This window comes from Oncorhynchus clarkii, chromosome 3 (genome assembly GCF_045791955.1).
Source record: "Oncorhynchus clarkii lewisi isolate Uvic-CL-2024 chromosome 3, UVic_Ocla_1.0, whole genome shotgun sequence".
NCBI lineage: Eukaryota > Metazoa > Chordata > Actinopteri > Salmoniformes > Salmonidae > Oncorhynchus > Oncorhynchus clarkii.
This window is the reverse complement of record NC_092149.1, coordinates 25,270,026-25,294,577: the sequence shown is the minus strand read 5'-3', so window position 1 is coordinate 25,294,577 and position 24,552 is coordinate 25,270,026. Positions and strand designations below refer to the sequence as shown.

At 44.1% G+C, this 24,552-nt stretch overlaps 1 pseudogene; it reads right to left on the bottom strand.

The window, feature by feature from the left end:
• Positions 1 to 4,068: 4,068 nt before the first annotated feature.
• On the bottom strand, positions 4,069 to 23,119 carry LOC139385239 (serum amyloid P-component-like; annotated as a pseudogene).
• Positions 23,120 to 24,552: the final 1,433 nt, after the last annotated feature.

Here is a 24,552-nt window from a genome sequence, read left to right as displayed (position 1 = left end):
AATAGTATGGGGACGTAGTTTCACTAGATATTGTGTGTAAGTGGACCGGGCAGTGAGCCGTGTCTCTGTACATTATTAGTAAAGTTATAGTATTGGGATGTGGACCAATATCTAGTGAAACTACTCTTAATCCTCCCCCCAATACACTATACAGTTGAAGTCGGAAGTTTACATACACTTAGGTTGGAGTCATTAAAACTCATTTTTCAACCACTCCACAAATTTCTTGTTAACAAACTATAATTTTGGTAAGTCGGTTAGGACATCTACTTTGTGCATTTCCAGCAGCTCTTTCAGACAGATTATTTCACTTATAATTCACTGTATCACAATTCCAGGGGGTCAGACGTTTACAACCACTAAGTTGACTGTGCCTCTGTGGATGTATTTCAAGGCCTACCTTCAAACTCAGTTCCTCTTTGCTTCACATCATGGGAAATCAAAAGAAATCAGCCAAGACCTCAGAAAAAAATTGTCTGATTCATCCTTGGGAGCAATTTCCAAACGACTAAAGGTTTTATTGTACAAACAATAGAACGCAAGTATAAACACCATGGGACCACGCAGCCGTCATACCGTTCAGGAAGGAGACGTGTTCTGTCTGAGATTAACGTACTTTGGTGCAAAAAGTGCAAATCAATCCCAGAACAACAGCAAAGGACCTTGTGAAGATGCTGGAGGAAATAGGTACAAAAGTATCTATGTCCACAGTAAAACGAGTCCTATATCGACATAACCTGAAAGGCCGATCAGCAAGGAGGAAGCCGCTGCTCCAAAACCGCCATAAAAAAGCTAGACTACGGTTTGCAACTGCACATGAGGACAAAGATAGTACTTTTTGGAGAAATGTCCTCTGGTCAGATTAAACAAAAATAGAACTGTTTGGCCATAATGACCATTGTTATGTTTGGAGGAAAAAGGGGGAGGCTTGCAAGCCAAAGAACACCATCCCAAACCTGAATCATGGGGGTGTTTTGGGGGTGCTTTGCTGCAGGAGGGACTGGTGCACTTCACAAAGTAGATGGCATCATGAGGTAGGAAAATGATGTGGATACATTGAAGCAACATCTCAAGACATCAGTTTGCTTGGTCGCAAATGGGTCTTGCAAATGGACAATGACCCCAAGCATACTTCCAAAGTTGTGGCAAAATGGCTTAAGGACAACAAAGTCAAGGTATTGGAGTGGCCATCACAAAGCCCTGACCTCAATCATGCTCATCACCCCCTGTGTGGACCACACCGTCACCCGGATGCGCCAGGGCTGGGAGAGGGGCGGGGCAGGAGATGAAAATCAGCCACCTCTGAAAATAATTACTGTGATAAATGGTTGTTCTTACATACCTTAGTAATTAAGTATTTCTTGATTTGAGTTAAATGATTAAGATGCAATACAAATAAAACTCCACAGGGTCACTGTATCTTGCCCACAGGTACAGATTTACCCATAAAAAATCCTACCTTTAACTATTAGGGCAGAAAATTAAAAACTGACATATCATATGTCTAGGATACACTTCTCCGAGTCTCGGGATACAGGTCATTCGAAAAGTATTCAGACCCCTTTACTTTTTCCACATTTTGCTAAGTTACAGCCTTAATTGTAAAATATATATTTTTTCCCCCTCATCAATCTACACACAATATCACATGATGACAAAGCAAAAACAGGTTTTTAAAATGTTTTGCAAGTGTATTAAAATTAATAACCTGAAATATCAAATGTACATAAATATTCGGACCCTTTACTCAGTACTTTGTTGACGCATCTGGTACAGACGGATTACCAGGACGAGTACTCCGAGCATGTGCTGACCAACTGGCAAGTGTCTTCACTGACATTTTCAACCTGTCCCTGACTGAGTCTGTAATACCAGCATGTTTCAAGCAGACCACCATATTCCTGTGCCCAAGAGCACTAAGGTAACCTAAAAAACGATCAACCTGTAGCAGTCACGTCTGTAGCCATGAAGTACTTTGAAAGGCTGGTCATGGCTCACATAAACACCATTATCCCAGAAACCCTAGACCTACTCCAATTGGCATACTGCCCCAACAGATCCACAGATGATGCAACCTTTATTGCACTCCACACTGCCCTTTCACACCTGGACAAAAGGAACACCTTTGTAAGAATGCTATTCTTTGACTACAGCTCAGTGTTCAGCACCATAGTACCCTCAAAGCTCATCACTAAGCTAAGGACCCTGGGACTAAACACCTCCCTCTGCAACTGGATCCTGGACTTCCTGACGGGCCGCCCTCAGGTGGTAAGGGTAGGTAACAACACACCCGCCACGTTAATACTCCACACATGGGCCCCTCAGGGGTGCGTGCTCAGTCCCCTCCTGTACTCCCTGGTCACTCATGACTGCATGGCCAGGCACGACTCCAACACCATCAATAAGATTACCGATGACACAACAGTGGTAGGCCTGATAACCGACAATGATGAGACAGCCTACACGGACTTGGTCAGAGACCTGGCCATGTGGTGCAAGGACAAAAACCTCTCCCTCAACGTGATCAAGACAAAGGAGATTGTGGACTACAGGAAAAGGAGGACCGAGCACACCCCATTATCATCAACAGGGCTGTAGTGGAGTAGGTTGAGAGCTTCAAGCTCCTTGGTGTCCACATCAACAACAAACTATCATGGTCCAAACATACAAAGACAGTCATGAAGAGGGCACGACAAAGCCTGGTCCTTTTGTTCGATTAATTCCATCGATATATATCCAAAATGTCCATTTATTTGGCGCGTTTGATCCAGAAAAACACCGGTTCCAACTTGCGCAACGTGACTACAAAATATCTCAAAAGTTACCTGTAAACTTTGCCAAAACATTTCAAACTACTTTTGTAATAAAACTTTAGGTATTTTTTAATGTAAATAATCGATAAAATTGAAGATGGGATGATCTGTGTTCAATACAGGAAGAAAACAAACTGTAGCAACTTTCTGGTCACGCGCCTCTATCTAACAGTACACTTCAAGTTACCCTCGTTCTGAACTGTGCTGCTACTTCATTACACAAAGGAATAACCTCAACCAATTTCTAGACTGTTGACATCCAGTGGAAGCGGTAGGAACTGCAAGAAGGTCCCTTAGAAATCTGGATTCCCAATGAAAACACATTGGGGAAAAAATAATCTGAATGGTTTGTCCTTGGGGTTTCACCTGCTAAATAAGTTCTGTTATACTCACAGACATGATTCAAACAGTTGTAGAAACGTCAGCATGTTTTCTATCCGGAACTACTACTAATATGTATTTCTTATCTTCTGGGGATGAGTAGCAGGCCGTTGAATGTGGGCATGCATTTCATCCGGACGTGAAAATACTGCCCCCTGTCCCAAAGAAGATAACAGCTTCTACCCCCAAGCCATAAGACTCCTGAACAGCTAATCAAATGGCTACCTAGACTATTTATATTGGCCCCCCTCTTTAATGCTGCTGCTACTCTCTGTATATTATCTATGCATAGTCACTTTCTCTACCTACATGTACATATTACCAGTACCCCCTGTATATAGCCTCACTATTGTTATTTTACTGCTGCTCTTTAATTATTTGTTACTTTTATTTTTTACTTATCTATTTTTTACAGTTATTTTTCTTAAAACTGCATTGTTGGTTAAGTAAGTAAGCATTTCACCCTAAGGTCTACATCTGTTGTACTTGGCACATGTGACAAAGTTGATTTGATTTAGGGAGTTTCTCCCATTCTTCTCTGCAGATCCCCTCAAGCTCTGTCAGGTTGGATGGGGAGCGTCCCTGCACAGCTATTTTCAGGTCTCTCCAGAGATGTTTGATAGAGCTCAAGTCGGGGCTCTGGCAGGGCCACTCAAGGACATTTAGACGTGTCCCGAAGCCACTCCTGCGTTGTCTTGGCTGTGTTCTTAGGGTCATTGTCCTGTCAGAAGGTGAACCTTTGCCCTGTATGTGGTTCTGAGCGCTCTGGAGCAGGTTTTCATTAAGGATCTTTCAGTTTTAAATGTTTTAATTTATTTTTATTTCACCTTTATTTAACCTTTTGCGACGAGCAAACCCGTATCCGGGAGCGTAATCATAGCCTCAAATGCACTAGCATAATGCAACTGACATAAATACCCCTATAAACTTTTCCTATTCATGAAAATCGCAAATGAAATGAAATAAATATATTCAAACACAAGCTTAGCCTTTTGTTAACAACACTGTCATCTCAGATTTTCAAAATATGCGTTACAGCCAACGCTAGACAAGCATTTGTGTAAGTTTATCATGGCATAATGCTATGCTAGGCTCTGCTGGCAGCAGGCAACATTTTCACGAAAATAAGAAAAGCAACCAAATTAAATCATTTACCTTTGAAGAACTTCAGATGCTTTCACTCAGGAGACTCCCAGTTAGATAGCAAATGTTCCTTTTTTCCAAAAACACAATTTTTGTAGGCGAAATAGCTCCCATTTGTTCATCATGCTTGGCTGAGAAATCGACCCTAAAATGCTACAACTATAACGCCAAACTTTTTTCAAAATTTGCTCCATAATATCGACAGAAACACGGCAAACGTTGTACGTTGTTTAGGATCCATCCTCAAGGTGTTTTTTTACAAATATATTCGATAACATATCCGTTGAGGCAGTTGGTTTCTCATAATAAGCGATTAGAAAAATGGCTACCTCAGTATTTTACGCAAGGTTTTCTGCGGGAGACATCATGTGACCAAATAAAATCAAATAAAATTGTATTTGTCACACATACACATGGTTAGCAGATGTTAATGCGAGTGTAGCGAAATGCTTGTGCTTCTAGTTCCGACAATGCAGTAATAACCAACAAGTAATCTAGCTAACAATTCCAAAACTACTACCTTACAAGTGTAAGGGGATAAAGAATATGTACATAAAGATATATGAATGAGTGATGGTACAGAGCGGCATAGGCAAGATACAGTAGATGGTATTGAGTGCAGTATATACATATGAGATGAGTATGTAAACAAAGTGGCATAGTTAAAGTGGCTAGTGATACATGTATTACATAAAGATGCAGTAGATGATATAGAGTACAGTACATACGTATACATATGAGATGAATAATGTAGGGTATGTAAACATTATATTAGGTAGCATTGTTTAAAGTGGCTAGTGATATATTTGACATCATTTCCCATCAATTCCCATTATTAAAGTGGCTGGAGTTGAGTCAGTGTGTTGGCAGCAGCCACTCAGTGTTAGTGGTGGCTGTTTAACAGTCTGATGGCCTTGAGATAGAAGCTGTTTTTCAGTCTCTCGGTCCCAGCTTTGATGCACCTGTACTGACCTCACCTTCTGGATGATAGCGGGGTGAACAGGCAGTGGCTCGGGTGGTTGTTGTCCTTGATGATCTTTATGGCCTTCCTGTGACATCGGGTGGTGTAGGTGTCCTGGAGGGCAGGTAGTTTGCCCCCGGTGATGCGTTGTGCAGACCTCACTACCCTCTGGAGAGCCTTACGGTTGTGGGCGGAGCAGTTGCCGTACCAGGCGGTGATACAGCCCGACAGGATGCTCTCGATTGTGCATCTGTAGAAGTTTGTGAGTACTTTTGGTGACAAGTCGAATTTCTTCAGCCTCCTGAGGTTGAAGAGGCGCTGCTGCGCCTTCTTCACGATGCTGTCTGTGTGGGTGGACCAATTCAGTTTGTCTGTGATGTGTACGCCAAGGAACTTAAAACTTACTACCCTCTCCACTACTGTTCCATCGATGTGGATAGGGGGGGTGTTCCCTCTGCTGTTTCCTGAAGTCCACAATCATCTCCTTAGTTTTGTTGACGTTGAGTGTGAGGTTATTTTCCTGACACCACACTCCGAGAGTTCTCACCTCCTCCCTGTAGGCCGTCTCGTCGTTGTTGGTAATCAAGCCTACCACTGTTGTGTCGTCCGCAAACTTGATGATTGAGTTGGAGGCGTGCGTGGCCACGCAGTCGTGGGTGAACAGGGAGTACAGGAGAGGGCTCAGAACGCACCCTTGTGGGGCCCCAGTGTTGAGGATCAGCGGGGTGGAGATGTTGTTGCCTACCCTCACCACCTGGGGGCGGCCCGTCAGGAAGTCCAGTACCCAGTTGCACAGGGCGGGGTCGAGACCCAGGGTCTCGAGCTTGATGACGAGCTTGGAGGGCACTATGGTGTTAAATTCCGAGCTGTAGTCGATGAACAGCATTCTCACATAGGTATTCCTCTTGTCCAGATGGGTTAGGGCAGTGTGCAGTGTGGTTGAGATTGCATCGTCTGTGGACCTATTTGGGCGGTAAGCAAATTGGAGTGGGTCTAGGGTGTCAGGTAGGGTGGAGGTGATATGGTCCTTGACTAGTCTCTCAAAGCACTTCATGATGACGGAAGTGAGTGCTACGGGGCGGTAGTCGTTTAGCTCAGTTACCTTAGCTTTCTTGGGAACAGGAACAATGGTGGCCCTCTTGAAGCATGTGGGAACAACAGACTGGGATAGGGATTGATTGAATATGTCCGTATGCCATATATGGTCCCTTACAGCCATTCTTCAAGGGAAATGCCTAAAAAGACGTCACAATGCTGTAGACACCTTGGGGAAAACGTGGAAAACGTAAGCTCATTCGTAGCCCATTCACAGCCATATAAGGAGTCATTGGCATGAGGCGGTTTAAAATAATGCGGCACTTCCTGGTTGGATTTTTATCTGGGTTTCGCCTGTAACATCAGTTCTGTGGCACTCACAGACAATATACTTGCAGTTTTGGAAACGTCAGAGTGTCTTCTTTCCAAAGCTGTCAATTATATGCATAGTCAAGCATCTTTTCGTGACAAAATAGCTTGTTTAAAACAGGAACGTTTTTCATCCAAAAATTAAAATAGCGCCCCCTAAATCCAACTGGTTAACCGGGTAGGCTAGTTGAGAACATGTTCTCATTTGCAACTGCGACCTGGCCAAGATAAAGCATAGCAGTGTGAACAGACAACACAGAGTTACACATGGAGTAAACAATTAACAAATCAGTAACACAGAAAAAGAGAGTCTATATACATTGTGTGCAAAAGGCATGAGGAGGTAGGCGAATAATTACAATTTTGCAGATTAACACTGGAGTGATAAATGATCAGATGGTCATGTACAGGTTGCATATTGGTGTGCAAAAGAGCAGAAAAGTAAATAAATGTAAACAGTATGGGGATGAGGTAGGTCAAATTGGGTGGGCTATTTACCGATAGACTATGTACAGCTGCAGCGATCGGTTAGCTGCTCAGATAGCAGATGTTTGAAGTTGGTGAGGGAGATAAATGTCTCCAACTTCAGCGATTTTTGCAATTTGTTCCAGTCACAGGCAGCAGAGAACTGGAACGAAAGGCGGCCAAATGAGGTGTTGGCTTTAGGGATGATCAGTGAGATACACCTGCTGGAGCACGTGCTACGGGTGGGTGTTGCCATCGTGACCAGTGAACTGAGATAAGGCGGAGCTTTACCTAGCATGGACTTGTAGATGACCTGGAGCCAGTGGGTCTGGCGACGAATATGTAGCGAGGGCCAGCCGACTAGAGCATACAAGTCGCAGTGGTGGGTGGTATAAGGTGCTTTAGTAACAAAACGGATGGCACTGTGATAAACTGCATCCAGTTTGCTGAGTAGAGTATTGGAAGCTATTTTGTAGATGACATCGCCGAAGTCGAGGATCGGTAGGATAGTCAGTTTTACTAGGGTAAGTTTGGCGGCGTGAGTGAAGTTTACAGTCTAGCCAGACACCTAGGTACTTATAGATGTCGGGCGTGCTGGTGCGGGTGCAGGCAGCGAACGGTTGAAAAGCATGCATTTGGTTTTACTAGCATTTAAGAGCAGTTGGAGGCCACGGAAGGAGTGTTGTATGGCATTGAAGCTCGTTTGGAGGTTAGATAGCACAGTGTCCAAGTATGGGCCGGAAGTATACAGAATGGTATCGTCTGCGTAGAGGTGGTTTAGGGAATCGCCCGCAGCAAGAGCAACATCATTGATGTATACAGAGAAAAGAGTCGGCCCGAGAATTGAACCCTGTGGCACCCCCATAGAGACTGCCAGAGGACCGGACAGCATGCCCTCCGATTTGACACACTGAACTCTATCTGCAAAGTAGTTGGTGAACCAGGCGAGGCAGTCATCTGAAAAACCGAGGCTACTGAGTCTGCCGATGAGAATATGGTGATTGACAGAGTCGAAAGCCTTGGCAAGGTCGATGAAGACGGCTGCACAGTACTGTCTTTTATCGATGGCGGTTATGATATCGTTTAGTACCTTGAGCGTGGCTGAGGTGCACCCGTGACCGGCTCGGAAACCAGATTGCACAGCGGAGAAGGTACAGTGGGATTCGAGATGGTCAGTGACCTGTTTGTTGACTTGGCTTTCGAAGACCTTAGATAGGCAGGGCAGGATGGATATAGGTCTGTAGCAGTTTTGGTCCAGGGTGTCTCCCCCTTTGAAGAGGGGGATGACTGCGGCAGCTTTCCAATCCTTGAGGATCTCAGACGATATGAAAGAGAGGTTGAACAGGCTGGTAATAGGGGTTCGTTTGCTCCGTTCATCTTTCCCTCGATCCTACTAGTCTCCCAGTCCTTGCCGTTGAAAAACATTGCCATAGCATGATGCTGCCACCATGCTCCACCATAGGGATGGTGCCAGGTTTCCTCCAGACGTGGCACTTGGCATTCAGGCCAAAGAGTTCAATCTTGTTTCTCATGGTCTGAGTCTTTTAGTGGGCTGTCATGTGCCTTTTACAGAGGAGTGCTGCAGAGATGATTGTCCTTCTGGAAGGTTTTCCCATCTCCACAGAGGAATTCTGGAGCTCTGTCAGAGTGATCATCGGGTTCTTGGTCACCTACCTGAACAAGCCCCTTCTCCCCCAATTGCTGTTTGGCCGGGCGGCTAGCTCTGGGAATCGTCTTGGTGGTCCCAAACTTCTTCCATTTAAGAATGATGGAGGTGTCGTGGAAATTCAGTACTTCAAACAATCATCTTTATTTAATATTGATGAATTATTGCAATAATGAGACCGTCATCCCACCAGTCTTGACTGACTGTTAGGCTGAGTGTCCAGCCGTTACAGACGATGCACAGTTTTATTTTAGCTGATACCAAGATTGCTTAGTCAGTCACTTCTAACCTTCCCATAAGCCACCTTGGTTATCTACACAGGACGGTATTTTATTTAGTTTCCCAGATGCCAGGAAGATGAGACAATGAGGCATTGTTCTTAACTCTTCCATGCTCTCTCTTTCTCGAGTCACACACACCACATCCTGTCTATATAATGCTAGCTTTTAGGTTTTTATCACCAACACAAATCAATTGTCAGCTTCAAGCTATCTCTAGTACAAACCCATGTCCTCAACACCCAGACTAGCTGTAGGGTGTTAGTGTGGAGACCATAAAACACAGCATTTACAGGACAGAAATATCTTACTGTTCGTTAAGTAAATAATTGTTCCATAGCCAAGAAATATGGTGAATACATCATTTTCCCCTCACAGAGGCCACTTTTCTTGGGGACCTTCAATGTTGCAGAAATTGTTTGGTACCCTTCCCCAGATCTGTGCCTCGACACAATGCTGTCTCAAGGCTCTACGGACAATTCCTTCGACCTCATGGCTTGGTTTTTGGTCTGACATGCACTGTCAACAGTGGGACCTTATGTAGACAGGTGTGTGCCTTTCCAAATCATGTCTAAGCAACTGAATTTACCACAGGTGGACTCCAATCAAGTTGTAGAAACATATCAAGGATGTCTGGGTGGCTGGCTTCAGACAATCCAGCAGGTAAAGAATCTGGATGTGGAGGTCCTGAGCTGGCATGGTTATACGTGGTCTGCTGTTGTGACGGTTGGACGTACTGCCAAATTTTCTCAAATTTATGTATGTATGGTAGAGAAATTAACTTTCAATATCTGGCAACAGCTGAGTGACCTTTTGTCCCCAGCATAAGGTGCACCTGTGTAATGATCATGCTGTTTAATCAGCTCATTGATATGCCACACCTGTCAGGTGGATAGATTATTTTGGCAAAGGAGAAATGCTTACTAACAGGGATGTAAACAAATGTGCCCAGTATTTGAGAGAAATACGATTTCTGTGCTTACGAAACATTTCTGGGATCCTTTATTTCAGCACGAAACATGGGACCAACACTTTACATGTTTTGCGTTTATATGTTTCAATATAAAGGAAATAAACTTTTCTATTGAAACGTGTACAATTAAATCAGTTAAAGAAGTCTCAAATATCACTCATTTGTATTCCTGTAGCTTTAGAGTTGCAGCAAAGTTGGTTCCCGTTTGTCACATTTGCATTGCTCAACCAAAACCCCCCTAATTGATTGGTTGACAAATAGTGCTACCCACAATACAAGTGATGACTGCATATTGCTGGGAAGCAACTGCAGTGACTTGAAGGAGAATATAAAAAACTGCATGACCTTTCATCACAAGGATTTTCTAAAGTTTATGCAAGTCGAAATATAGGTGCAAGTCAGTTGATTTTTATTCCGATAATGTAACACTTTGAAAGGCAGTGACATCCATCGTTGGTCACCGCCAGAGACTGAAGAGGAAGCAAAACACCACACTTGCTGGTTTAATTGAAGTCAATTAACTAAATAGACCAGACCCAGCTGCTATCACATTAGGGTTTGTGGGAGAGCCATTCCATTAAGTAGACAGGAACTGACTATTTTCCCCCCCTAATGGTAAACACCCTGCATGAACTCTTCATCTTTGTCACCACCTTTCAAAGCATTTTGCATTATGGGGACAAAATTTAGCTGCTCGAACACAGCCATTATCTTAATATGGTCTTAGATGTTGAATACCAATCCGACCTGCCTAAAATTGCAGATAAATATTGCTGTAGATGATGGATAATAGGATGCCTCTGGTTACATTTTCTGCTTGGGCAAGAGTTTGTATATTACCCATTGACATATTGCTGGAGGATGTGTTATTCTCAGATTGCTGGTGTTAATTTTTGTCTGCTGTTGGGTGCATGACAGTGTATGGTATATTGTCCCCACAACTGAAAGACCGGTATGGCATTGCAATTGTCAATTACAGAACATTACCCAACAGCATAACGTCATTTGACAATTTATTTGATTGATTACATGTTTGAACGGTTAGTCGGACTGCTTGCTCTCCAGCAGTACTCGGTCTGTGGTCTGGAAGTCCAGAGCCCCCCAGTTGAGAACGTTTCCAGGGGTGAGGATTGTATGGTTAGTGTACCTTTGGATCTCACAGGAAGACTGCATGTTGTCCCACATGTGGACATCCGTCAGCAGGCCAATGAACGACTGCTGCCGGTCGAAAAGCCAGCCAAACTTAACCTGATCCTGAAACAGGAAAATGCGTTCAATAATAGAATGCCTTCTTGTTTTTGGGTTCTTAACTGACTTACCTAGTTAAAGGTTAAAATAGTGTTATTTTCAGTGTTTAATGCTTTATTTCACAAGAGCATTACCGTATGTGGACAAAAGTAGCACTGTATGGGGAATAGGGTTTCATTTAAAACAGCCATGGTTTTGTACTCATTCTATCTGTCCAAGGATGATGTTTTTTCCTTTGATGGCTTCAGATTGGAGGAATTTCCTGGTGCTGGGTTTGCCATCTAGCCACAGCTGTCCAAGGTCTGTCGCAGAGGCGCAGAGAGTGCCAGGTGTTGAGGGTGTAGTCCAGCGCCATTCTTGGAACATTGTTCGATCTCACCTGCCACCGTCCTCTTGAAGATGACAAAAGCGTCAACTATAAGTGTGGCGAGGGAGAACAGGATGTGGTTCCTTCTGAGATCCGTGAAAAACCTGGAGACACATGTAGAGGGACAGAAAGAAACACGGTGAGAAATGGTTATGGTTCATGTATCATACAACTTGCAAAAAGTTACATTTGTTTTAATAAGTTGAACATTAGTCAATAAGAAAAACTTCAGTTTGTTTTCAGTGTGTGAGATTTCTCTCTAAGTCATTAGTCTCACATGAGCTGTGTCGGTCTCTTGTGGAAAGATCAACATTTTTACCTGAGGGGTCTGCAGACAGATTGTAGTGAACAACTTTTTCCTGATCAAAAAATCTTCAATTTCACCTTTGGTCTATGTAGTCTGTTGATGCCACCCCCCCCCCCCACCCCCCGTTCAGCTCAACCCGTGGCGCATGGAACGCAAAAATATTCTTAGAAATATTTAACCTCCACACATTAACAAGTCCAATAGCTCAAATGAAAGATAAACACCTTGTTCATCTACCCAGCATGTCAGATTTTTTAAATGTTTTACGGCGAAAACACACCACATATTTATATTAGACCACCACCGAAACCAAGACAAGAGGCAGCCATTTTGTCCCAGAAAATATAAAATTATAAAAGCAGGATTAAAAAATAAATCATTCACTAACCTTTTGAAAATCTTCATCAGATGACAGTAATAGGACATGTTACACAGTACATTTTTTTTTTCTTCAATAATATGCCATTTATATCCATAAATGTCCATTTACATCGAGTTCATGTTCAGAAATTACTCAAAAATGTCCGTAGGAAATCTAGGTAGCGCGGCAAGATAACGTAAATAGACATCATAAACTTTGACTAAATATACATGTTCTACATATAGTTAGAAAGATACACTGCTTCTTTATGCAACCGCTTTGTTACATTTCTTTTTAACGTTACAGAAATCGCACACTATTCAATATGCTGAGACGGCGCTCAGATACAAGCTACATTTCTCCGTAATGTTGGAGTCAACAGAAACACAGATTTAAGCATAAATATTCCCTTACCTTCGATGGTCTTCGTTCAGAATGTTCTGGAAGGGTTCATACTTACCCAATACATCGTTTGGTTTCAAGTCTTGCGTCTTTGTATTAGCTACTGCTAATAACATCAGCTGAAATGCACCCAAAATGTCCTCTGGTCCGGAAAAGTTGCGCATCAAAACTTCAAAATTACATATTATATGTCCACTAAACAGGTCAAACTAAGTGCAGAAGCAAGCTTTATGATGTTTTTAACACACAAAACAAATTTCAATTCAACTGGGCATCGTTTGCTCTTCCCAGGAGTGCTGGAACAAAGGAATGGCTGTGACCAATTTGCGCACTAACGCACAGGTTTTTTCTCGCGGCACTTACTCAAATCACTCCCATAGGGCCAATTCTCGCGCGATTTGAACGATTAGACGCTCTACAGAATGAGGACATCTAGTGGAAGAGATAGAAAGTGTCCCCAGATCCATAAGTGGTTGGGAAGGGTGGGGGCGATGACGTCAAAGTTGCTCCAACTTTCATGACCACAAAACTAGTTTGGAAGAATGCATGCCCTGTGAGTTCTGCTATACTTACAGACATAATTCCAACGGTTTTAGAAGCTTTAGAGTGTTTTCTATCCAATAATAATTATTATATGCATATATTAGCAATTTTTGACAATTTTTTTTTCAGTTTACTAGGGGTACCCAATTTCTCCAAAGGGGGCGTAAATCTGCCATGTCCTCAACAGGGTTTACATTTCACCCAACTTAGAAAATCTGCTACAAAGTGTGCACTCTAGCGAGAGCTTGTAAAATGAGCAAACAAAAGCCCCAACATTACAAAATAAGTTTATTATTTACTGTCACATTTCATTACCGTTATCAGTGACTATATTACCACAAGCACTAGTAATAAGTTCTCCATATTGGTTAAGGATAATTGTAATTCATTTAAATGAACTGTTTATATTACAGTGTCATGCACTGCAGAACAGAGAGGAGGAATGTTAGTTTGGTCGGGTATAAGTCATGGTGATTAAGGAGAGTGAGGACTGATGTGGAGGCTGATTGGCAATGAGTAGCAGCTCATGTTGAGGTAATGGAGGAGCGGTGTTCAAGGCAGCTAGTTGAGAGTTATGTTTAAGCCTGGTCCATAGAGTCAGTTAGGGGACCCATCTTTGTATGTTTCAGTATGGCATCTGTGAACAAGGACAGTGCCATTGAGGCCATCTCGTTTTTAAAGTAGTAATTTTCTTATTTTGTATTTGAATAAAGTATAAAGCTAATATTGGTGGTGGAAGCCCCCAATGGCAATGTCCATACAAAAGGGGTTATATCCATGATGAGTCCTCTAAGTTCATTATTAGCACCATCTATTGACTTTTTCTGTTGCATAGCCTGCCCTGTATGCTATTAATCTTCTACTTGCTGTAGAACCGGTGCATATCTAGGATGTGTTTACCCTTCCCAAATCCTAACTTTTGAAACACTAGGGCAATAGATGCTAAACTGACTTCAGTGCCAAGGATACACTTCATCCTGCACTTGGGGATATATTGTTTCTCTGTAGATGGATAACAGACATAGGTTCTCCCTGGATGAAGTGAATGGTTTCAAACATTCATTTTTTTCTGAAGGCATACTGTGTGTCCATCCCAAATCGGACACTATTCCCTTTTTAGTGCACTACTTTTGACCAGGTCCCATTGGGTGTATGTGGGGGGTAGTGTTCAGAGATAAAAGGCTGTAGATAATTCCAACTGCCATGGAAGTGTCTAGTCTTCAGAGGTGTAAGGATAATAATTACTAGAAGTGAAACTAGGGTATTTTGTCCAGGGAAAGTAGTGCACTATATAGGGAATAGGTTGCCATCTCTCTCTCATCCTGTTTCACTGACTGCAGAAGAAATGGACAGCTATCTTCGAGTGAGATAAAGATAGTTTTGACAAACATGGACAGAGCTTTTCTGTTTCCTGAGGGTTGCTGTGTCCGAATACCCAAGCTAGTGTACTACATACTACGTACTATGTACTATGTACTCATGCAATGCAGTAGCGGCTCCTGACTGGCTGAGAAGGTGGGGTGGGGTTGAGTGAGGGTGGTTCAAAATTCAACAGACATCCATTGCTAATTTCCAATTGGATTAATTTATCTAAACTCTAGGCCAACTCAGGCTGGTTTAAGCATATACTGTAGTCCATACTGTATATATGTAGCCCATTTATCCTATTTAAAAAGACCGAAGAAAGAAACCGATAATTATGTCCAATTTCAACATACAGTACCAGTCAAAAGTTTGGACACACCTAGTCATTCAAAGGTTTTTCTTTAATTGACTATTTTCTACACTGTAGAATAATAGTGAAGACATCAAAACTATGAAATAACACATATGGTAACCAAAACAAAAGTGTTAAGCAAATCAAAATATATTTTATATTTGAGATTATTCAATGTAGGGAACCATTGCCTTGACAGCGTTGCACACTCTTGGAATTATCTCAACCAGCTTCACCTGGAATGCTTTTCCAACAGTCTTGAAGGAGTTCCCACATATGCTGAAAACTTGTTGGCTGCTGTACCTTCACTCTCCGGTCCAACTCATCCCAACCCATCTCAATTGGGTTGAGGTCGGGTGATTGAGGAGGACAGGTCATCTGATGCAGCACTCCATCACTCTCCTTCTTGGTCAAATAGCCCTTACACAACCTGGAGGTGTGTTTGGGGTCATTGTCCTGTTGAAAAACAAATTATAGTCCCACCAAGCACAAACCAGATGGGATGGCATATTGCTGCAGAATGCTGTGGTAGCCATGATGGTTAAGTGTGCCTTGAAGTAAAATAAATAAATAAATAATCACAGACAGTGTCACCGGCAGAGCACCCCCACACCTTCTCCTCCATGCTTCAAGGTGGGAACCACACATGCAGAGATCATCCGTTCACCTACTTGGTGTCTCAGAAATACTCATCAGACCAAAGGACAGATTTCCACCGGTCTAATGTCCATTGCTCGTGTTTCTTGGCCCAAGCAAGTCTCTTCTTATTGATGTCCTTAAGTAGTGGTTTATTTGCAGCAATTCTACCATGAAGGCCTGATTCATGCAGTCTGCTCTGAACAGTTTATGTTGAGATGTGTCTGTTAGTTGAACTTTTATGCATTTATTTGGACTGCAAATTCTGAGGGTGGTAACTCTAAAGAACTTATCCTCTGCAGCAAAGGTAACTCTGGGTCTTCCTTTCCTGTGGCGGTCCTCATGAGAGCCAGTTTCATCATAGTGCTTGATGATTTTTGTGACTGCACTTTAAGAAACTTTCAAAGTTCTTGAAATTTTCCGGATTGACTGACCTTTCTGTCTTAAAGTAATGATGGACTGTCGTTTCTCTTTTCTTATTTGAGCTGTTCTTGCCATAATATGGACTTGGTCATTTACCAAATAGGGCTATCTTCTGTATACCACCCCTATCTTGTTACAGCACAAGGACCGAGTTTCGGAAACCCTGGCCTACAAAAGTAAAACAATCCATATGTTCAAATCAAAAGGCCTGATTAACATGATATCAGTAAGGCAGCCACATCCCGAGTCCCAGGTGCAGACACATTCAATCAAAAGAGGGTTTGGTGTTTAGTTTAAAATCTCTGATGAAAGCCAAGAGAACAAGACACACTTTTCAATGAGAAAAACCCCCACTTCTGTTTTCAAAGCTGTAGTCTGTCGCAAAAGGCTACTCGTGATCATTTTAAAGAGAAAAAAAATGACTTAACCTACTGTCACGTTCGTCATATTGATGAGACGAAGGCGCAGCGGGATAAGCATACATTCTTCTTTTAATGAAGGAAAAACACTAAACAAACTAACAAAGAAACAAATTGAATGTGACACTATATCACACGAGTGCTGACAGGCAACTACACAGACAATAACCCACAAAACCAAAATGGCAAATGGCAACCTAAATAGGATCCCCAATCAGAGATAACGATAAACAGCTGTCTCTGATTGGGAACCAATTCAGGGCACCATAGACCTACATTTACCTCGACAATACCAAAACCCCATAGATACAAAAAACCCTAGACAAGACAAAAACACACATACCACCCTCGTCACACCCTGACCTAACCAAAATAATAAAGAAAACAAAGGTAACTAAGGTCAGGGCGTGACAGTACCCCCCCACCCCCAAAGGTGCGGACTCCCGGCCGCAAACCTAAACCTATATGGGAGGGTCTGGGTGGGCATCTAACCTCGGTGGCGGCTCTGGTTCTGGACGCCGCCCCCCCTTCTTTACACTGAGTCCGCTCTTGTAGCACAGACCCGTGGATCATCGTCAGAGGCTCTGGACTGCAGATCCTTGTCGTAGGCCCCGGGCTGGGGACCCTCACTGTGTGGATCATCGCCGGATGTTCTGGACTGGGGACCATCGCTGGAGAACCTGGACTGGGGACCGTCACTAGAGACCCCGGACTGGGGACCATCACTGGAGACCCCGGACTGTCGCTGGAGACCCCGGACTGTGGCCCGTCGTTGGAGGTTCCGGACTGTGGCCCGTCGCCGGAGGTTCTGGTCTGTAAACTGTCGCCGGACGTTCTGGACTGGGTACTGTCGCCGGACGTTCTGGACTGGGTACTGTCGCCGGACGCTCTGGACTGGGTACTGGACCCTGGAAGCCTGGTGCGTGGTGCTGGCACTGGTGGTACCGGGCTGGGGACACGCACCTCAGGGCGAGTGCGAGGAGCAGGAACAGGACACCTAACTGAGAAAGCGCACTTGAGGGAGAGTGCGAGGAGTTGGCACAGGACGCACTGGGCTTTGAAGGTACACTGGAGACCTGGTGTGTATAGCCGGCATCAATTGTTCCGGAACTTTAACACACGTTTCAGGACGAGTACGGAGAGCTGACTCAGGTGGCACCAAACTGACAACACATTATTTTATTCCAAATCCGTGCGCCGTCCACCAACTCAACAACTCCCCCATTTCTCTCTCCTCCGAATTCTGCTTCTCCCAGACTGGCTCTGGTTTACTCCTAGGCTCCGCCGACTGCTCCAAAAAAATTATCTTGGGGTTTCTGTGGTTGCCTTGACTCTTCGTATCATCGCCTTTCCTCCTGTGCTATCTCCACCTGCTTCCATGGCAGGGTCTTGTCCCCTGCCATTACCTCCTCCCAGGTCCAGGATGTCCCCTCCTCATTCACACGCTGCTTGGTCCTTATTTGGTGGGTTATTCTGTCACGTTCGTCGTAGTGAGGAGACCAAGGCGCAGCGTGAGATGAATACATTCTTCTTTATTAAATGAAGAACACTAACAAAATAACAAAAAGAACGTGACGCTATAAACACGAGTGCTGACCTGCAACTACACATAGACAATAACCCACCAAACCAAAATGGAAAATGGCAACCTAAATAGGATCCCCAATCAGAGACAACGATAAACAGCTGTCTGATTGGGAAGCAATTCAGGCCACCATAGACCTATAATAAACCTAGACTAACAAACACCTCTAGGTATACAACAAAAACCTAGACAGGACAAACAAGCATACCCACCCTCGTCACACCCTGCCCTGACCAAAATAATACATAAAAAATAGAAAACTAAGGTCAGGGCGTGACACCTACTTTTAAACACCACCGCAGAAGCTTTGCTATTCGTCATCTTCCCAATTATGTAGCCTAGCTTAGTTGTTTGGCTTCTTGAAGAGAACTAGGGCCTATCATTTGCAGCCCACTTCTTCCAATGCAATGTGGAAAAGTGTGCATCGAACTCTACTAGATGAAGAGCCGAAATGAGTATAACATCCTGGCATTTAAACCACAATTGATTTTCAAAAATCCACATACTATAAAACATATTTTTGCATACTGAGAATATGTCATGCGTGATTGCGTAGTTTCCCACTATTCGTTGATTTTTAAATTAGTATGACACACACGCACATAAACAAACACATGCCTACACACACACACACACACACACACCATCTTGCTTGTCCATCGAAGACGATGATGACGGTGCTCCCCTTTGGGATGCTGGGGTAGGAGTGGGTTATATCTTTTGGTGCTTGTGTCACTTCATCTGGTTGTGGAGGCCGATGCGAAAGTATCACACTGGTGCAGCTGTGTTGGGAGTCGGATTGCATTATCCCAGCTGCGTATTGGGGTGAGTCTCTTGTATCTCATTTGTAAGATAGCGTCTTCCAGGTGCTGAATCCCTCTTGCACAGGTATACTGCTAGGTGCACTTGACCAGTGCTAAGGTTTCCAGGCTGGAAAAAGTTTTAAACGTTTTTTTTTCTGACCTCCAGCGGAGCATTTGGCAGCATCGAGTTGGCGGTAGAGAACTCAGCGGGGGAGGCGGTGATCAGGCATGCGCATCACGTGGGGACGAGCCAGTGAAGGATTTGTTTAACCATGCTTGCCTCAATGCAGGAAGACTTGGGGTTGTCGAGGATCTCGATGTTGGGTAATCTGTCCTCCCAGGTTAGCCCTAGGATGTGCTGGATTCTAAATAGAGTGTGGATTTTGTTGCCAAGGGAGCATGTAGGGGAGAGGGCAGCACCAAGGTAGATGAAATGGGGTACCACTTTGAAGGGCACACTGGGGTACTGTAGATGAGTCAAGCAAGTATTTCTGTTTTCTGGGTATTGACTTGGAGGCCGACAGAGGTAGAAGGAGGAGACCAGAAGTGTGTTCCACAAGGATTTGGTTTGTGAATGCTCGTGGCGAACTATGAGATTGTTTTGAACAGAGTTTGTTGAACGTTTTCAATGTTCCATTTCTGTTAGTTCTTGGCAAAACGAAATGGATGTAGCAAGAAGAGCAGCTGTTCTTGCTGCAGCTGGAGCAATTGTGGAAGATTTTTTTAGATTTTGTTCCCGATCCTATTGAAGCACCGTTTCCCCTACTAGCAGTTGCTTATATATGGGATTGAAGATGAGTCCGGTAGAATACTGAATTATGTGGAGGAGGGAATCCCAACATACAGTGACCACTCCTTTCGGGATCACTTTCAGATGGGTCAGAAGACCTTCCAGGTATTTTGCACCACATTTGCATATTATGTTTTGCATGTATTATAATAGATGTACTATTTATGATATGTGCATACTCCTCTTTAAACAATTCTGAACGCTGTCTGATTTCAATCATAATAAAAACAAGCCCAGCCTCATTGCAAGGTCGCAGTTGTAAATGAGAACTTGTTCTCAACTGGCCTACCTGGTTAAATAAAGGTGAAACAAAATAAAAAATAAAAATGATCTAGCTAGCCAACCACAGCTTTGCAGTCTCCATTTGCGGTTTGTTTGGTCAGTAGAATTGCCTCTTATGCAACTGAATTAAAATAATTATAAAAAAACATATATTTCTATATATATCAAAACATAGGCAAATACATGATGTTTCAGTGTCCAGATTTAAAAAGTAGTGATTTACCAATTTACCAATCATTAATTAATTTAGTAACACTAACCTCATAAATTACAACCTACTATTTAAGATACTCTGCACTGTAAACCTTTGTAAACTGACTATCAATAGGCTACTGCTGCCATCTACTGGCAGATTTTGCATAGCAATTGTGCAGTAAATAAACAACACCAATGAATAGCAGATTACTCAAGATTGTTAAATGTTCTCAGCTGAAGGACAGAGCTAACAGATTCTTATTTTGCTTTGTTCCTGATACTGTGTGAAGACCTGTCTCATAGAGGTGGACCCATTGGAAATAGGGTGTTGGCCTTCCTGTGGCTGATGGCCACAGGAACTCTAGGTAGTGTGCGACAGCGAGCTCATTTTTTTTACAAACATCTACACAGGGAATGCTGGTTCTGTGCACGATGTCAGAGTGTAAAGGACCAGCGACCTCAAGGCCCACCTGGAGACCAACCCAATTCCATCTGCTCTGGGATTCTACATACTCCCTGAGCGTGGACTTAATTGTCCCATTCAGAAGATGAACAAAAGCATTTCAACCAGGTCCACAGTTCAACACATGGACACATTTAGAGGGCGTTTGGGATATCCAAGTGGAGGAGACTGCTATACTTGGACATGTGCCTTCTTAACAATGTACCATGGGATTGCCAGTGCATGTGTTCTCCAGAACTTGGCCCTGATCCATGAAGGGATAACGGAGGAAATACCAGTGCATGTGTTCTCCAGAACTTGGCCCTGATCCATGAAGGGATAACGGAGGAAATACCAGTGCATGTGTTCTCCAGAACTTGGCCCTGATCCATGAAGGGATAACGGAGGAAATACCAGTGCATGTGTTCTCCAGAACTTGGCCCTGATCCATGAAGGGATAACGGAGGAAATACCAGTGCATGTGTTCTCCAGAACTTGGCCCTGATCCATGAAGGGATAACGGAGGAAATACCAGTGCATGTGTTCTCCAGAACTTGGCCCTGATCCATGAAGGGATAACGGAGGAAATACCAGTGGAGGCCCCCATTGCCCTTGTCCCTGCCCTTGCCCCAGACCCCCAAAGGGCAGCTGTTCTACAATCACACACACACACATGAATACCCAAACACACACGTATTTATGTGTTTGTGTTATTTGTGTTAATTAAGTTTCCATTTGAATAAAACATGTTCCAAAACAATTAGTTATTAACGATTTCAGTTAAACATACAAACAAGGAAAATTGTCGGGATAATTCATTATTAGTGTACAATTAAACAATAAATAAATACATAGATTTAGGCTACTGTTCTTTGAAATTCTGGAGTGCAGCGGTAAACTGTTTAAGAATATTGTTCCTCTCACTCTGTGCTTGAACTGTCTGTTTCTGAAGTGTGATGATATTGTCCCGTTTTGCCTCGAGCATCTCCTTTGGTCTTCTTTTTGGGTTGAGAATGGGGAGTGGTGTTGGCATGAGAGTTATAAGGTGCTGTAGCAGAGGGAGAGGATGAGAGTGCATCAGTGTTACTGTAGTGTGCTGTGTGTGGGGTGTCCGCGGAGGTGCTGGGTTGAGTGACAGTGTAATTAGTATTGTTTGCTGTATGTTGTGTGTGTAGTGATGTTGGGGTTGGTGTGGGATGTGAGTGTTGTGTGTGGGAAAATATGAAAAATGACTGCGGGGTTCACCAGAGAGGACCTCCTCTATGATGGAGTAGAACTCCCACTTTCTTCTCCCCTGCCCAGTCTTCTGATGACCATCAATGTTGGCCTTGTACCTGTGACATGCAATTTGGCATCCTGAATGAACATTAACAATAGTTACATGGCACTAAGCAGGAGTCCTGTAGGTTGAAAAGTTTCAAGCCAGATGGTACTGTAGCTGTATTCTGTCGATTGAGCTGAGGGAGTTGTGTGACAGGTGTTTGACGGCAACAAGGAGCATGTTGAATATGACTGGAGCCAGAACACATCCTAGCTTGACCCATACCCCCACGTTGAAGGGTTCTGATTGAAGCCCACTGAGCACCACTCTGGCATGCATTCCTTCATGGAACTGTTTTTATCAGGCATCAAGGTAAGACCCAAGTGCAGACTGTGTGAAGTAGCAATGTTTATTGTAACACAGGGGCAGGCAAATGACAGGTCAAGGCAGGCAGGGGTTTATAATCCAGAACAGAGGCCAAGATACAGGACGGCAGGCAGGCTCAGGTCAGGCAGAGGTTGGTAATCCAGAGGTGGAGCAAACATACAGGACGGCAAGCCGGCTCAGGGTCAGAGACAGGCAGGTACAGAGTCAGGACAAGCAAAGTTCAAAAACCAGGAGGACGAAAAAAAGAGAGACTTGGGAAAAACAGGAGCTGAGATAAAACTAGGCTTGAACAAACAAGAGAACTGGCAACAGACAGACAGAAAACACAGGTATAAATACACAGGGGATAATGGGGAAGATGGGCGACACCCAGAGGGGGGTGGAGACAAGTACAAGGACAGGTGAAACAGACAGGTGAAACAGTTTTAGGATGCTCAGAAACTTGGGTGGCACCCAAAGCTCGGTGAGCTGCTGCCTGAGTATCTCACAGTTGATGGTGTAGAATGCTATTGCCGTAAGCCGCTTTATCACCCTTATCACCCTTAGTCACCCTTAGTGACCCTCTTGTAGATAACCATAACATTTGCATCCTTCCAGTCCTGTGGTATGGTTTTGGATAGCCAGATAGACTTGATGAGATGATGCAAGTGGCAAAGGAAGAGGTATCTCCCGTGCTTCAGGATCGCAGCTGTGATGTCATCGGGTCCAGAACTTGTTGTTTTTCAGACCTTTGACCACCTGGTGGACCTCAGGGAACTTTGGTGGGATGTGTAGTCCCTGAATGTGCTGGATGTCTGGGAGTTTGTCGAGGTTGAGCAGGTCTGTGGGGTTGGAGTGGTTGAGGAAGTTTTCGAAGTTCTCCGCCATCTCTCAGAAGCTGCTTCGAGGATGGCTGTGCGCAGCTCAGTCTATATTGTCTTGGGGGAGTGGTTCGGGGGAGTTTGTTTGAGAAAAGACGCCGAAAGATGTTATGATTGCAGGGTTTTTGAGGGCATTACAGTTGAGTCTCTTATTTGGGGCTTTCCTTGGATGGCGTGGACGGATCTTATTGCGGAGCTTGATTTTGATAATACGGTGATCCAGCATTCCGCCCCACATATGCCTCGGGTCACTAGCAACTCCTTTTGGCGCACTAACGGACGATGATGTAATCTAGGATATGCCAGTGTATGGAGCAAGGGTGTTGCCAAGAGGTCTTGTATTTGACATGGTGTTGGTGGTGTTCGGAGCATAGGGAGAGTAGCCTCAGCCCGTTGTTGTTCAGCTTTTGTCTTTGATTATTATTTGTGTACTTATTTATTTTATTTTTTATTTATTTTGGAATAATTTTACCCCGTTTTCTCCCCAATTTCGTGGAATCCAATTGTTCAGTTACTATCTTGTCTCATCGCTACAACTCCCGTACGAGCTCGGGAGAGACGAAGGTTGAAAGTCATGCGTCCTCCGATACACAATGGTTAGCGCGCACTGCACCCGGCCCGCCACAGGATTCGCTGGTGCGCGATGAGACAAGGATATCCCTACCGGCCAACCCCTCCCTAACCCGGACGACGCTAGGCCAATTGTGTGTTGCCCCACGGACCTCCCGGTCCCGGCCGGTTACGACAGAGCCTGGGCGCGAACCCAGAGTCTCTGATGGCACAGCTGGCGCTGCAGTACAGCGCCCTTAACCCCTGCGCCACCCGGGAGGCCCATTTCGCTGCACCCGCTAACATCTTCTAAACTGTGTATGTGACCAATAAACTTTAATTGACTTAGTACACATTCCCAGATCTGGTGTTCCGAACCCACCCCGGTGTGGTGTGTTTGGAATGGAAGTGTTGAGAGCTTTTTTTGTTTCATTGTCTGCAATGTAATCTAGGATATGCCAGTGATGCGCTGGAGGAATGAGGTTTTTCACAGCAAAAACACCTCCATGGTTGCAACAGGAGTGGAATGTTCATATGGGAAGCAGCAGGTAAGGTAAGTGAGATTTGAGGGGAGGGGGGGGATGTCCATAAGGGGAGTAGCAGGGGGAGGGGGGAGCATGTAGCTGACTAGTGGTGGCTATTCAGCAGCCTGATGGTCTGAGGGTAGAAACTATTGGCCAGTCTTTCAGTTTTTGCCATGATGCTCCTGTACTGCCCACGTCTGAGTGTTTGAAGCTGGGAGAACAGGGCATGGCTTGGGTGGCTCGGGTCCCTGATGATTATCTTGGAATTCCTGCGACACCTGGTGTTGTAGGTGTCCTGTAGGGCAGGCAGTGTGTGTTCAATGGTGCGTACGACTGCATGTATCACCCACTGGAGAGCCTTGCGGTC